This window comes from Aquarana catesbeiana, linkage group LG03, assembly GCF_042186555.1.
Source record: "Aquarana catesbeiana isolate 2022-GZ linkage group LG03, ASM4218655v1, whole genome shotgun sequence".
Taxonomy (NCBI): Eukaryota; Metazoa; Chordata; class Amphibia; order Anura; family Ranidae; genus Aquarana; species Aquarana catesbeiana.
Window position 1 is genome coordinate 187,251,363 of NC_133326.1, and position 13,778 is coordinate 187,265,140.

General features: G+C 45.6%; 1 protein-coding gene across 12 annotated transcripts in view; it reads left to right on the forward strand.

The window, feature by feature from the left end:
- The first annotated feature begins 5,722 nt into the window (after positions 1-5,722).
- KMT2E (lysine methyltransferase 2E (inactive)) overlaps positions 5,723-13,778 on the forward strand; it is a 181,176-nt gene continuing 173,120 nt past the window's right edge. For 5 of the 12 annotated variants that reach the window (XM_073619624.1, XM_073619623.1, XM_073619621.1 and 2 more), the window contains exon 1: positions 6,573-6,957. The gene's annotated coding sequence lies outside the window, so the exon portion shown is untranslated. Of the gene's footprint in view, positions 6,235-6,569; positions 6,958-13,778 lie in introns of those variants that run through there. The other 7 variants (XM_073619629.1, XM_073619631.1, XM_073619628.1 and 4 more) reach the window with 5 other exon arrangements.

Here is a 13,778-nt window from a genome sequence, read left to right on the forward strand (position 1 = left end):
TGCACCGCACTGCTGTGCAGATCACATGCAATGTCTGTGCGATGCAAATTCAGCCATAAATATTGTATGGCTGAATTTGCATTGCATTAAAGTGGTTGTAAACCCTCCCCCATAACTTTGCACATATAAATCAGCATTAAAAGCACTGCTAGTCGCTGTATGTCAAGGGCGTCCAAACTTTTTTCAAAGGGGGCCAGATTTGATAAAGTGAACATGCATGAGGGCCGTCCATTTTGCTTGACATTCTTTGAACCATTAAAATTCGGTCTAAGTGTGTTAGTTCGAGCAGTAATACACTACCCAACAAGAATTCTCTTGCCTTTGTGGCTGTGTGTGAGCTTGGGCGTGTTATTTGGATATATTGTATTTATTGGCGTATAACACGCTTTAAGAGGGAAGTTTCAGGAAAAAAAAAACTTACATTTTAAATAAAGAACTATGAAGCAAAATAAGGGTAAGTGCCCATCTGCAGCCTCACAAGTGTCATAAATGAAGTACCCCCATTGCCAGGAATGCAGCACCCACCATTGCCATGAATACAGCCCCACCATTGCCGTGAATACAGCACTCTCATTACCAGGAATGCGCATCCACCATTGCCATCATTGCAGCCTGATTGATGCCCATCCTTCTGCAGCCTTGGAGGGAACAGGGAGGGGGCGGGACGAACACCAAAAGATTACATACACGAAAAACTCCTGTTTTCTCGGTGGCCTCTTTATTAGAAAGTCCCGCCTCCTATGATGGACAGAACAGTGGTCCAATGGCAGCGCAGGAGATGGGACTTCCTATTACAGAGGCTGCCATGTAAACAAGAAATACTCCTGTGTGTACGGCACTCATCTCGCCTCCTCCCTGTCCCCTCCAAGGCAGCCAGCATATATATCTTTTGCGGCCCCGGCGCTAGGAGATCATTGGGGGCCACAAAAGATATACATGTCCAAATAACCAGGCGGGCCTTTCAAAACTGGAAAGTGGGCCGCAATTGGTCAGCGAGCTGGACTTTGGACATGCCTGCTGTATGTAGATGTCACCTTACTTGCTCCTTTGGCTTGTAATCTGTATTGTTCTTTGTAGTGAGGTCAGCGGCACATCTCTCCCTCCGGTTCATAGCACGCTTTCTATTAAGAACACCGTGTCTATCATATCAGCTCCCCGTGGTACTGCGCCGAGATATTGCTAGACTAGTCTCATTCATACACCCCATGTCCATGCACGAAATTGCAGCTGAAAGGGTGGAAGTAAATTGCACTAAGAACTTGGAAGACAGTAATGAATAGGGGTGCAACGGATCAAAAAACTCACGGCTCGGATCAGGAGTCACGGTTCGGATCAAAAAAAAAAAAAAAAAAAAAAATCTCCCCCACTGTAATAGCCATGTCATCTCCCCCATTGTAACAATATCCACAATCTGCCCCACAGTAATAATATCCACAATCTCCCCCACTGTAATAATATATTAGCAGGGTATGGCAGAGTATTGGCACTGCTGCCATCCGATCTCTCCCCTCCACTGTACAGATCAGTACACAGAGGGGAGAGAGGAACTGGCGTCATGACATGATGCCGATTTGTTTACAAGTGATCGCTCCGTCATTGCAGCATTGGAGGGGGAGAGTTTACTTCCTCTTTAAAATGTTGCAGGACCCTTTTTTGGTCTGCACTGGAATCGGATTGCATTTGTATTCACATTAAGAGGAATGTTAAGAGGGCTGGCTATCACTAATGCCTGGTATATATGTGGGCTGAACGAAAGGGGAAAAAAAAACAAAAAACACAGGAGGAGCTTGCTGTACTATGTGAGAGTAGTACAGCAAACAAACAAAAAACCCAACAGAGATTTCCCAGCCATCCCGCAACAAACCAAATTTTCCCTTCCAACAGGCCACGTTAAAAACAAGGTGTTTGGTTTGCATACATTTGCAAATATATGTGTAAGCTACACATACATATAAAACAATGGATAGATTAAGGGCAGGTATGCCTGGGGGGGGAGCCCACTCCTCAAAGGTTTAGGGACGTACTGGACACCCAGCAATAGCACAATGGCAGAGAAGGTATCCAGTATGTCCCCTCATAAATTACCAACAGTACAAATGGCAACCACACAAACCTATAACTGGCTTATGCAGCAAGGAGTACGTGGAAGGTCAATGCATGTCATAAAACAAGAAAATTTCCTAGCTCACTTACCAGCCAGCAACAAACTAAATTGACCTGGTCTAACAGTTCCCATTAAAACAGGGTCAATTCGGTTTGTTGCAGACTGGCAAGTGGCCTGGAATTTTTTTTTTTGCATGTGTCGTCCTTTCATGTGCTCCTTGCTGTATAGGCCAGTTATAGGTTGGGGTAGTTGCCATTTGTTTATACTGTTAGTACAGCAATCTCCACGTTGAGTTTTGTGCTCTGACAGAGGGACCCCCCCACCCTCTCCCCCAGTCAGTGCTCGCAGCCATTGGCTGCATGTACCGATTGGCTGATATTTTCCCAGCATACCTGTTCAACAGAAAGCAGACAAGCTGCTGTATACACGGGCTGACTGTTGAACTACCCGATATCGTCTGATATTCAGCCACCATGTACCAGGCTTAGAGCCCCATTCACGTCTGAGCACAGCATAATCACGCCATTTCGGAACACAGAAAAATGCATATTTGGGTGCCATTTGTTTTCAATGGCAAATCAAATGCGCCAAAGAAAAAGGGACAAATCCAGTCCAAAAACACTCCAACTTCAGTTAGCGGAGAGCAGCCCATTAAAGTCAATGACATTGCTCCAAAAACACGAGACCTCCATGTCACTGGATATGAACGGGGCCTAATGAACTTCGCCATCATTCTGAGTTCACATATGCAAACACAGACATTGCATGTGATTTGCACCGCTTTGCTGTGTTGATCACATGCAATGCAAATTCAGCCATACAGTAGTTTGGCTGAACTCACATTGGATTCGCACAAAAGGTGCAGGAACCTCTCCCCCCCCCCCCCGAATCGGATCTGATTCCTGTCCGAACTTCCACTGTGAACCGATCTGGGGTTGCCATTAACTTTGTATTGACACCCTCAGCGGTTCGCAGAGGGCAGTGTGAACTGCCTGATGGGGAGATGTGATGCGGGAACCAGCACTGGAATTGCACTGGTTCCTGCATTACATGTGTGAACCCAAACTCAAGATCAATAATACAACCATCAGTCCCTCCCCTTCACGCCAGGGTACTAGGTGTAATCCTGTACACTGACCTGTCTTTTCAGCTCCAAAGCCAAACACTGCCTAAATCTTGTAGACTTCACCTCTAACATCTCCAAAATATATTCCTTTTTAACCATTGAAACCACTAAAGCCCCGTACATACGGGCCAAATGTCAGGAGACAACGGCCGCTTCAAAAAAAAGAAAAAAAAAAACGGCCGACGTTTGGCTTGTGTGCATGTTGGAAATCGAGCAGCCGAATGACTCCCGATCAGCCGTCCCTGTCAAAACACAACAGCTCAGCGGGGGAGATCGCAGAACTAACCTCACATGGTTAGTACAGCGACTTCAATCGGAGCTGTCAGTTTTGGATGAACAAAAAAAAAAACACAACAACAACCTGTAGTGTCTTCCAAAGTGAAGGCATACTGTGCTAGTATGCATCACATACTAGCACATCATGTGACACTTGCAAATGAAGCCCACATCATCCCCGCTGCAGGCCCCATCATCTTCCTTCCAGGGTCGCAGACTTCGGCTGAGTGACTGGCCGGAGCCAATGGTCACGGCACACGCTCCTAAAGAAACAGCACGGGCGGCCGTTCCTTCAAAGCCTCATACGCTGATCATATCACCGACGCAGTACACAGGAAATATCGTCTGAACGGCGCACGTTAAAGGAGATATTTACAGTGCCTATATGTAAGCATAGAACAAGGCTTACCTGTAAGTACAAAGTATACAGGAGGGTATACAACCTCTTTAAGCAACTTATTCACTCCCTCGTTATCTCTCGCCTTGACTATTATAACTCCCTTCTCATTGGCCTACCTCTCCGCAAGCTATCCCCTCTTCAGTCTATCATGAATGCTACTGCCAGACTCAGCCACCCCTCTCTGCCAATCACTCCAATGGCTTCCCATTGCCCAACAAATAAAATTCAAAACACTATCATCATACAAAGCCATTTACAACCGTGCTTCGAGCTACATCACCAATCTTATCTCCAAATATCACCTAAACGGTCCTCTCCTTCCAAGATCCCCAGCTCTCTACCTCCCCCTTGTCTCCAGAGCCTCTTGCACTCCCTACCCCAATCTGTCTGGCTAGCTCTTACTCTGTCCACTTTTAGGCGACCCCCTTCATGAAGGCCCGTCTTGCCTTCAGCATATAACCAAATCTTATTTCTCCCATCAGTTCATCCCTTGCAGTCGTTACCTTTTGTTCTACTAGATTGCAAGCTCCCGGGTCCAGAGCCCTCGCCACCCTCTTGTATTAAATTGTATGGTCTCCCTTTATATTCTAAAGCACTGCGCAAACTGTTGGCACTAGATAAATCCTGTGTAAGAATATAATTTACACGACTGTAAAAAGATAAACAAAAAAATAAAAAACACGCATATAAAAGTTATTTTTCAATTATGGATCTGAACACAGCTGCATCGTTTTCAATGGAACCACACAGGCACGTAAACATGCATCGCATTCAGATCTGTAACAGATTCCAAAAATCTTCAAGAATACGCGTTTTACGACTTGACTATAAATCTCGGTATATACGCGTTTTTACGCACATAAAGTCTAAACAGAAGGGAAAAATAAATTATGTACAAATACGCGTCTATAAAGCAAGTAATTTACTGATCATTACACAGGAACTTTTTTCCTGGAAAACACATGTAATAACATCAGTATCATTATTACAGCCCTTCTATTAAAGCCTTACTTATTAATTGGTCATTACAATTAAATATGAGCATAAAGCCGTCACCCCCCCCCCCCCTATCCAGGGCCCACATGAATTATGGGGGAAGTCGCCGTCAGTAAAGTTATTGAGACCCGATGACAAGCGCCGAGGCCGGCCTGCCTCTCATGTCGCCTACCAGCGGACGAGCGTTCACTAATCTGCAAAATGGTGATCCGAGGTCCAGACTGAACTCCCCCTCCCCCAGCTCCTTCCTCCCCCACATCCGTCTCTAACATCTTGAATCTCGGCCAAGCCCGGTCACCAGGCAACCCAGTCACGTGACCCGCACAAGACGTGCAGTCCCAGCGCCTCTCCCCCCCCTCCCTCCTCGGCACCATATTGCTGTGACGCACTCACAAATTAAGGCCCGTCGTTAGACAGCGGAGACTGCACACCCGGAAAAAAAAAAAAAAACAAAACACATTGAAGCCCCGGTCACTGTGGGAGAAAAAGAAGCGCAGGCTCCGTATTATCCCGCGCACCGCCGTGTAACGAACCTTTAGTGAGAGTGCGCGGTTACATAATGGCGTCGAGTTCTCCCTCTGCACCCGCATCCCCCAGCAGCTCCTTCCCCTCCCACCTACTGCAACATGATGTCACGAGCAGCCTATCGCGCAGCGCCGTCGAAGCCCCGCTCCGGTCCCCATTGGCTGCCTCTAGCTAGCCCCGCCCACCAACAAACAACATTAAAATGACAGCAAACTAAACAGGGCGCCATGATCGGCCATCGGCTACAAGGACAACGTAAAAAGACAGAGGGACTAGAAAAGCGCACAGGGCTACGGAGAAGACAGTTTAATAACCACTCAACAAATACAATACTTGGTGCAGCGACCAATGTCCAATCAGCAGCCGTTTTTTTCCCCCTCATAGTCTCCCTGCACACACGCAGACGCTGTGGTGAGAGAGGACGGTACAGCCGCCGCCTCCCCCGGTCCTCGTCCCCTCTCCAGTCCCGTCCATTGCCCTTCTCTCTCTATGGAGACAGTGCAGGAGTCAGCGAGTTTTTAGCACGCACCTCGAGCCTGCGCACTCCAAACAACAGCCCCTGCAAAGCCAGCCTGGGAAACCCCGAAGGCGTCTCTTCTCCCCCTCTGCCCCCTCGGCTGGAAGCACCATGGTGATACTCGGCGCAGAGATGGCCACCCAGAGACATCTAATGACATCCCCACCCCTCTCCGGGGAGCTGCCGGCTTATCAGGGCGGCCTTGTTACCAGACTCCGGGCACTTGCGTGTGTAATAGGACATGGCTGCCTCCGTAATACTGTGCCCGCTTTATGACACATTACACCAAGGTGAGATTTCCACTCACAACATGGCGCTACCAAAAAATACGTTCGCCGAACACGACTCTTACACCCTTCCCGCACCACGTCGGATTGCAGCGGCAGCTGTCCGTGCCTACTCAAGTCCCCTTCGTTAATGCAGGGCTTTGCCCTTACCTAAAATGTCACTACAGGTCTCCGGCGCTACACGGCTTACACGGAGAGGGCGTGGCATCACGGGAATCCCTGCTTGCGCCCACAAGCAAAATGGCGCACTCTGTCGTCTCGCTAGCGCCATTTTACTTGAGGGCAGAGACTTGAGCTTTTTCGAGCTCTCCCCACCCCCACACCCGCAGCAGTCGAAGGTTCCCTGGCAGGCAGGGCTGTGAACCCCGTGCAAGCAGCCGACGCCATTTTCCAGAGAGAGGCAGTGACATAGAGCCAGCGTAGGCTGAGACACGGGAGGAGTGGGGTTTGTACACATTGGGGCTGCAGTCAGCACAGGCACTGCAAATACCCGCTATTTGTGTCTCGAGCGCCAGCCGTTGTTGGAGGGCTCCAGTGAGGTGAGTGCGGCCGGACGTTTCCCTGTGCAGATAACGGTCCAGAGACTTCTCCTGTCACCTCACAGACTGAGGGAGTGAGCGCTCAGCCCCTCTTCTTCCTCCATAGTGCCAGGCTCAGCACCGGACAGGAGGGTGTGTGTGACTCGGGCTCTGAGGACTTCTGGTTCCTGGCTGGTGCACATTGTAGGTGAGCTCTTGTCATGTATGTCTTCTCCACACATAGAATATGGCGGGTTCATGGTCAGCACAGCTCACACTTGGCACTGAGGGAAGGAAGGGGGGTGGGTAAGGTAGGGGCCGTACTATTCCCCCTCCATCTACACAACTGACCTTGTGCATACAGCCATACACACACCGATTGTATGCCAGGCCTCTCTCCGCTTCATCCTGTCATTGGGAATTCATGTCTGCTTCTGGCCTCTGGTGATGAGGCTGTAATGTAGGACCCCTCCCCCCCCGGTGATCTATTCTATCCTCTGTCTAAAGCCCATCTACTGGATGTGTTTACAGACTGCCATCACCTGAGCTTCATTGTCAGGACATGGCATTGGGGAAGAAAGGGGCCCGACAGGCTGCATGGATGGAATGCTGTGTCTGCATCCTCTCATCACACCCTCATCAATTCATCATATATGTCCTATATGTTCTATCCAGGTGTGATCAGGTGTGCTGTGTGTACATCCTATCCTCGCAATCTCCTCCATTCTATATTTGTCATATAGATCCTATATGTTCTATCCCTGTGTGATCAGGTGTGCTGTGTATGTATGTTCTATCCCTGTGTGATCAGGTGTGCTGTGTATGTATGTTCTATCCCTGTGTGATCAGGTGTGCACAGCCTAGCCTCACAATCTCCTCCATTCTATATTCAATATATATATATATATATATATATATATATATATATATAATCGCACTATATGTTCTATCCCTGTGTGATCAGGTGCTTGGGGAAGTGTGCTGTGTGTACATCCCCCTCATCTCACCCTCCTCAAAGTTGTATGTATACCATAGATGAGGCATATGTATATGATCTAGACGGGTGTTATGTGTGTGTACACGCTCTACACACCCTCTGCAAAACATTGTATATGTGTAAAGACTCAGAGAGGTGTGTACATATTCACACCCTCTGCAAAACTGTGTGTGTGTGTGTGTGTGTGTGTGTGTGTGTGTGTGTGTATATATATATATATATATATATATATATATACACACACACAGCTTTGCATAGGGGCAGAGTGTGTGGAATGTACACACAACACACCTCCCTGAGCATTATATCTCTCTTGAGAGATTATATATTCGAGAGAATATGTAATGCTCAGGGAGGTGTGTTGTATATAATCTCTCAAGAGAGAATATATAATGCTCGGGGAGGTGTGTTGTGTGTACATTCCACACTCTCTGCCCCTATGCAAAGCTGTGTGTCTGGATAGATCTTTCCATACATATCTGTATGTATGTTAGGGAGGTTTGCTGTATATACCCCCTCTCACACCCACTGCAAAGGTGCGTGTGTGTACATGTATCTCTACATAGAGATATTTTGTGTTTAATAAAACCTAGAATGCTGAGAGGTGTGCTATGTGTACATCCCCTCACACCCTCTGCAAAGCTGCATATATGTGTGTTTATGTACACACACACAAAATGTGTGTTTTAAAGGGGGTAGGGGGGGGAAACTAGGATGCCCAGGGAGATGTGCTGTGTGTACATCCTCTCACACCCCTGCCAAGCTGCATATAGATAGATCTATACACACATATATTGTGTGTGTATAATAAAAATTCTAGGATGCTGAGGGAGGTGTGCCGTGTACATCCTCTCACACCCTCTGCAAAGCTGGAGGTCTTTCCAGGGCTTTCTGCTCACAGGCTACAGACATGATGGGGGAGGAACAAGCGATCCTGTGTGTAAGTCAGGCCAGCTCAGACACAACAGCAGAACACAAAGAAGGGGAACACCATGCTGCCTTTAGCCTTCTATTCAGTAAATTTGCTGGATCTTCACTCTGAGGCAAGCTGTCCATCATGCTAGATTGTGTTAAATGTATATGGCGTGTGGTTGCCCCTCCTTAGGACTGCGGAATACATTGTTCTACAACATAACCTTCTATAAATGTTCGGAATGATCTCTATGTGAGTGAATGTTTAGGTTGCTCTTTGTGGGGATGGTATGGTCCTCCCGTACTACTTGTTTCTGTAGGTTGCTGCTAGAAACATGGGATGGGGGTTGCATATCTGTTGATGATATGCATTCGTTGCTGGTATTTCCCTCTTTTGTCTTTTGGAGAGGCCAAATATGGCGCCCCCAGCTGATGTCTTGTAATCATCCCGGGTTCATCACACCCCATGCAGTACGTATGTCTGCAGCATACCATTGCTGTGTGCAAAGTCTTTATCTTTACAAAAAAAAAAAAGAAATACGTTTAGTGCATCTCCTTTTGCAGACTTTCCTGAAAAGATCATCATATCGAACACCCAGTGTTGCAAATGTTTACATTTCAAAGTATTTTAGAGGTGGCTATGTTTTTTTGTTGTAAATACTTAAAACCTCTTGAACTAGCGATTTCAACCTGAAATTGACGACAGCAGAGCCAAGGAGGATTTCTGTTGGTGCCTTTGGCTGGGGAGGCAGGGGGCGGTGAAAAGGGAGTGCACACTTTGCTCCTGTGTATATTGTCTTCCTGCTCACTTTAACCCGTTTGTTTCCTAATGAAGCTGCATCACACTGCAGCAGAATATCCTTCATTCCTCCTGGGATCGTTTGAATCCTAACCATATCAGTCTGACCCAAGATGCAGGTATTATTATTTTTATTTTTTTTTTTCCCCTTCGGTTTTGGAAAATCTACAATATTAAGTTTTTTAGAAGACAACGATTTATTATTTTAAGTAATGACTCATAACACGCTCCTAAAAAGAATTGTAGCAATAGATGTTTAAAAATGCAACATTTTATTTGTATGTTTGGATTAGCATAGCTAACTAAAGCTACATCCATACCTATATAAATATGGCGGCTGCCATTGCTGGCTTTTTTAAATATGCTAGCTTCTTGACTGTTGTCATACTAGCTAAAGAGTCTTTCCAGATCCATTCCAAGTTAATGAACAGAGGTCTTTATCTGTATACTTTTTTTCCCAGATGGTGTCTAAGCATCAATAATCTAAGAGGGTCAGTGTGACAGCCCGGCAACTGGCAATTCTAGAAAAGGTAGTCTGTTTCCTTTAGCCCAGGTTAACACTGAGCTGCGGGAATGAAATCGCGTGAGTTCAGCTGAACTCGCACAATTTCACTCCCGCATGTCAGTCCCGATTTCAGAGACATCTGTGCAGGTTTTTGCACAGATGTAAATCGCACCCCGAAATCGCAAAAAGTAGAAAAAGAACTACTTTTTAAAATCGTCGCGGCGCCGCACTGATTAGGACGGTGCCATTGATGGCAATTGCCACTGATTTGACATGTCAAATCGCATGTCAGAGCGCTCCAGTGTGAACCAGGGCTTAAAGAACAAGGGTTGGTTGTATTTTTTAAGCTATAACTGTTGCTTCAAGGGCTAAAACAAGAGTTGCTGTACCTTTTTTTTTTTTTTTTTTTTTTTTATTATAGATATTTATATAGCACCAACAATTTGAAGAAAAATATTATCAGAAAATATATATTTTGTTCATTCCCATCAGTCTCTGCCCTCAGGGAGCTTACAAGCTAAGGTGTCTAACTCTTATTCATACATAATAGGGCCAATTTAGACAGGAGTAAATTAACCTGCCAGCATGTCTTTGGAGTGTGGGAGAAAACCCAAGCAGGCACAGTGAAAACATGCAAAATCCATGCAGGTAGTGCCATGTTTGGGATTTGAACCAATGACCCTAGTGCTGCCAGGCGGATTTGCTAACCACATAGCCATTGTGCTGTGCTCGCCTTTTAGCTTGGAGAAATGGAACACCAGGAGCCAGTTGTGGCCATGGAGATGCATCTGTAGGGAGATTTTTTTCCTGGCTTGATATCATTCAGAGATATTGACTAAAACACCTTTCTCTAGTGTGTTAAAGTAGTGGTCATCGACCCTGTCCTCAGGGCCCACTAACAGGGCAGGTTAGCAAGATAACTGAAATACATCACAGGTGATATCATTTGATGCTCTGCGATTGCAGTATTCTAGTCTGCATCTCATCTGGCCTGTTAGTGGGCCCCGAGGACAGGGTTGATGAACACTGTGTTTTAAAGGCTACGTACTGCTTTCTGGGGCTCTGTTAGAGAATTCCTCTCGCTTCCTGTTTGCAGACAACAGTATTACCAAACAGGAAGTGAGGGAAAATCTGCAACAAGGGCACAGACACAAATGGCATTTCAAACAGAAAAACGTCAGCACTCAAAACTGAACTTTTAAGATGACGGTTTCTTGAAATCCCATATCAGAAGGGTACACTCAAACATATCAGATTTTTACTGATATGCTGTTGGAGTGCTGGCATTTTTTTTTGTGTTTAGAATTAGCCAACCATCTGCCATATAGGTGAATAATGAAGGTTGTGTGGTTTGATGTTACAAGATTAAAAAAAAACTGACAGTGATTTTAGTCTTTCCTCCTACTATATACTAAGGGAACTCATTTTTATTTCTATCTGTAATGCTGTTGGAGAGTTAAATTCACTTCCTATGTATTAGAAGATTGTCTGCTGGGACAGAAAGTAAGGGAAAATCAATCTAATGGAGTTTCAGTGGTAGTAAAACCATGACAGGTGTCTTCTATACAAAAGTAAGAATGTTTTGGGTGGGGATATACTTTAGACTTTATTATATTCCAGTTCTATCAAGGTTATAACACGTTGATGCCTGGAATTGTGAGCCCTAATGGGTAAAGTAAATTGTAAAACTGCTCATGTTCTTATTGCAACTTTTGGATTCATTAGCAACGTGTCAGAGAGAGGCTCATTTCTGTGTGCAATATGAGCACATCTTTAGGATACTATTATAGCAGACCTTACATTTGATGATCACTTTGTCATAATTCTTGTCTTTTGGCCTTCATTTTTTTTTTTCCTCTCGAACTTGACACCATTTAGATGATTTAAGTATTGCCTTTATCTTCAGCAGGCAATTTCTGTATTTCATAAAAAACTAACTTTGGCTGCAGCTTAGAACCAGATGGCAGTTGAACTTAAGGGAGTCTCTGTTTGTAAAGCTGGTCATAATAGAGGAATCCCCCTGCTATTTTCTGACAGTGGCACTCTCCGCTGTCAGAATACACTAATCAGCAGCTACAGTCACCGATTGACAAGTTTTCCAACTTGCCCATTTTACAGAAGTCAATCAAATTCTGTCCAGTAGGGATGGCCACATGCATATCAAAATTTGGCCCATCCCTGCTAATCTTGCTTAATTTCGATCATTCTATGGCCAGCTTAAATTGTAAATGGTGTGTTTTGGTTTTTGTTTTGTTTTGTTTAAACCGGTTTATACTTGTCTGTTATGTGCAATAACGTTGCACAGAGCAGCTCCCAAACCTCCTCATCTTGGGTCCCCTGCTTTAGCTCCTGGCTCCTGCCTTTTGTCTATTGACACAGTGGGACTCTGCCCTTTGCTCTCTCATCACAGGCTTTGACAGCAGCGAGAGCCAGTGGTTCCCTCTGCTTCAGCAAAGCCAGTGAGACCCTGAAGTGAGGGAAGAGAACCGCTGCAGACAAGCACAACGCTGGATCTAATAAGGGCTCAGGTAAGTCAAAGAAGGGGCAGAGATTGCCAATGCCTAAACATTTTTTTTTTTTTACCTTAATGCAAGAAGGTAAAAATGTGTAGGCTTTATAACCACTTTAAAGTGGAGTTCCATTCAAAAGTGGAACTTCTGCTTTAAGTACTCATCGCCCCCTGATGCCACAATTGGCATGTCATTTTTTTGGGGGGGTTACCTGGTTTTGAGAGGGACTTCCTGTCCCACTTCCTGGCCAACTAGGTGACTCCTCTTCCCCCTAGGTGACCCCTCCCTCCAATCTTCTGGGACACGTCACACGTCACAGAAGATTGCCTGGCCACTGACAGAGCACAGCGAAACATGCGCAGTTCGCGCCCAGCTGTGAAGCCGCAAGCTGTCCCAGCCAGGCGGCGCCCACACTTACAATGCTTTTGCTAGGGGGGGAGAGGAGCGAGGCATCGGGCAGCAACCACGCTGTACTGTGGGACAGATGAGTGTTAAAAGTCAGCAGCTAAACTTTTTGTAGCTGCTGACTTTAAATAAACTTAACCAGTGGAACTCCTCTTTAAGTATCTGGGAGGTTAGACTGATATTCTCTTTAAATGACACTAGGAAGGGAGTGCAGTTCTGGTCAATTTGTCAACAACTTGGTACGTTTTTTAATTTAGGACTTCTTTGTATTTTTATATTCCTCTTCAAATATATGACCAGGGAACTGCTGGAAACAGTCACGCTCTTATTGGGTGTGCAAGGCTTTTAGTGCTTTGCGCAGTGGTTAACATTTGCCCAGGGAAATAATACTAAACATTAACTGCAGCATTACCGTGCATTGGTGCCATTATTTTTAAACTGTTACTAAACCCAGGACCATGCATTCACTATATCTGGTCTCCCACGGTACACAGATCATGGAAATGCAATTATTTTAGTAAATATAAACTGCTGAATGCCTTTTCTCATCAGCAGTGTATAGTAGTCTTGTGACTTCTATCAGTGTCTGGTTAAAGCTTGTAGGAGGAGTTTTCATTCTGCACTGACTATCCTATCAGGATGCAGGACCCCTGACCCCCTGTTTGGGCAGTGCAGATCACATGGACCCTCCCAAGAAAAAAAAAAAACTCTAGAAATACACACCAGACTGAGCACGTGCAGCCTGTCCCCAGGCTCTGTATTATCAGGAAATATATTGAGGACAGTGGAAGAAGGGGAGGATCAGAGAAGACTGGATCAAACAGACCTTTTTACACAGTGCAGATGATTAACCCCTTAGGTTCCACAGTGAGTATAAGACCCCTTTCACAATGAGGTATTT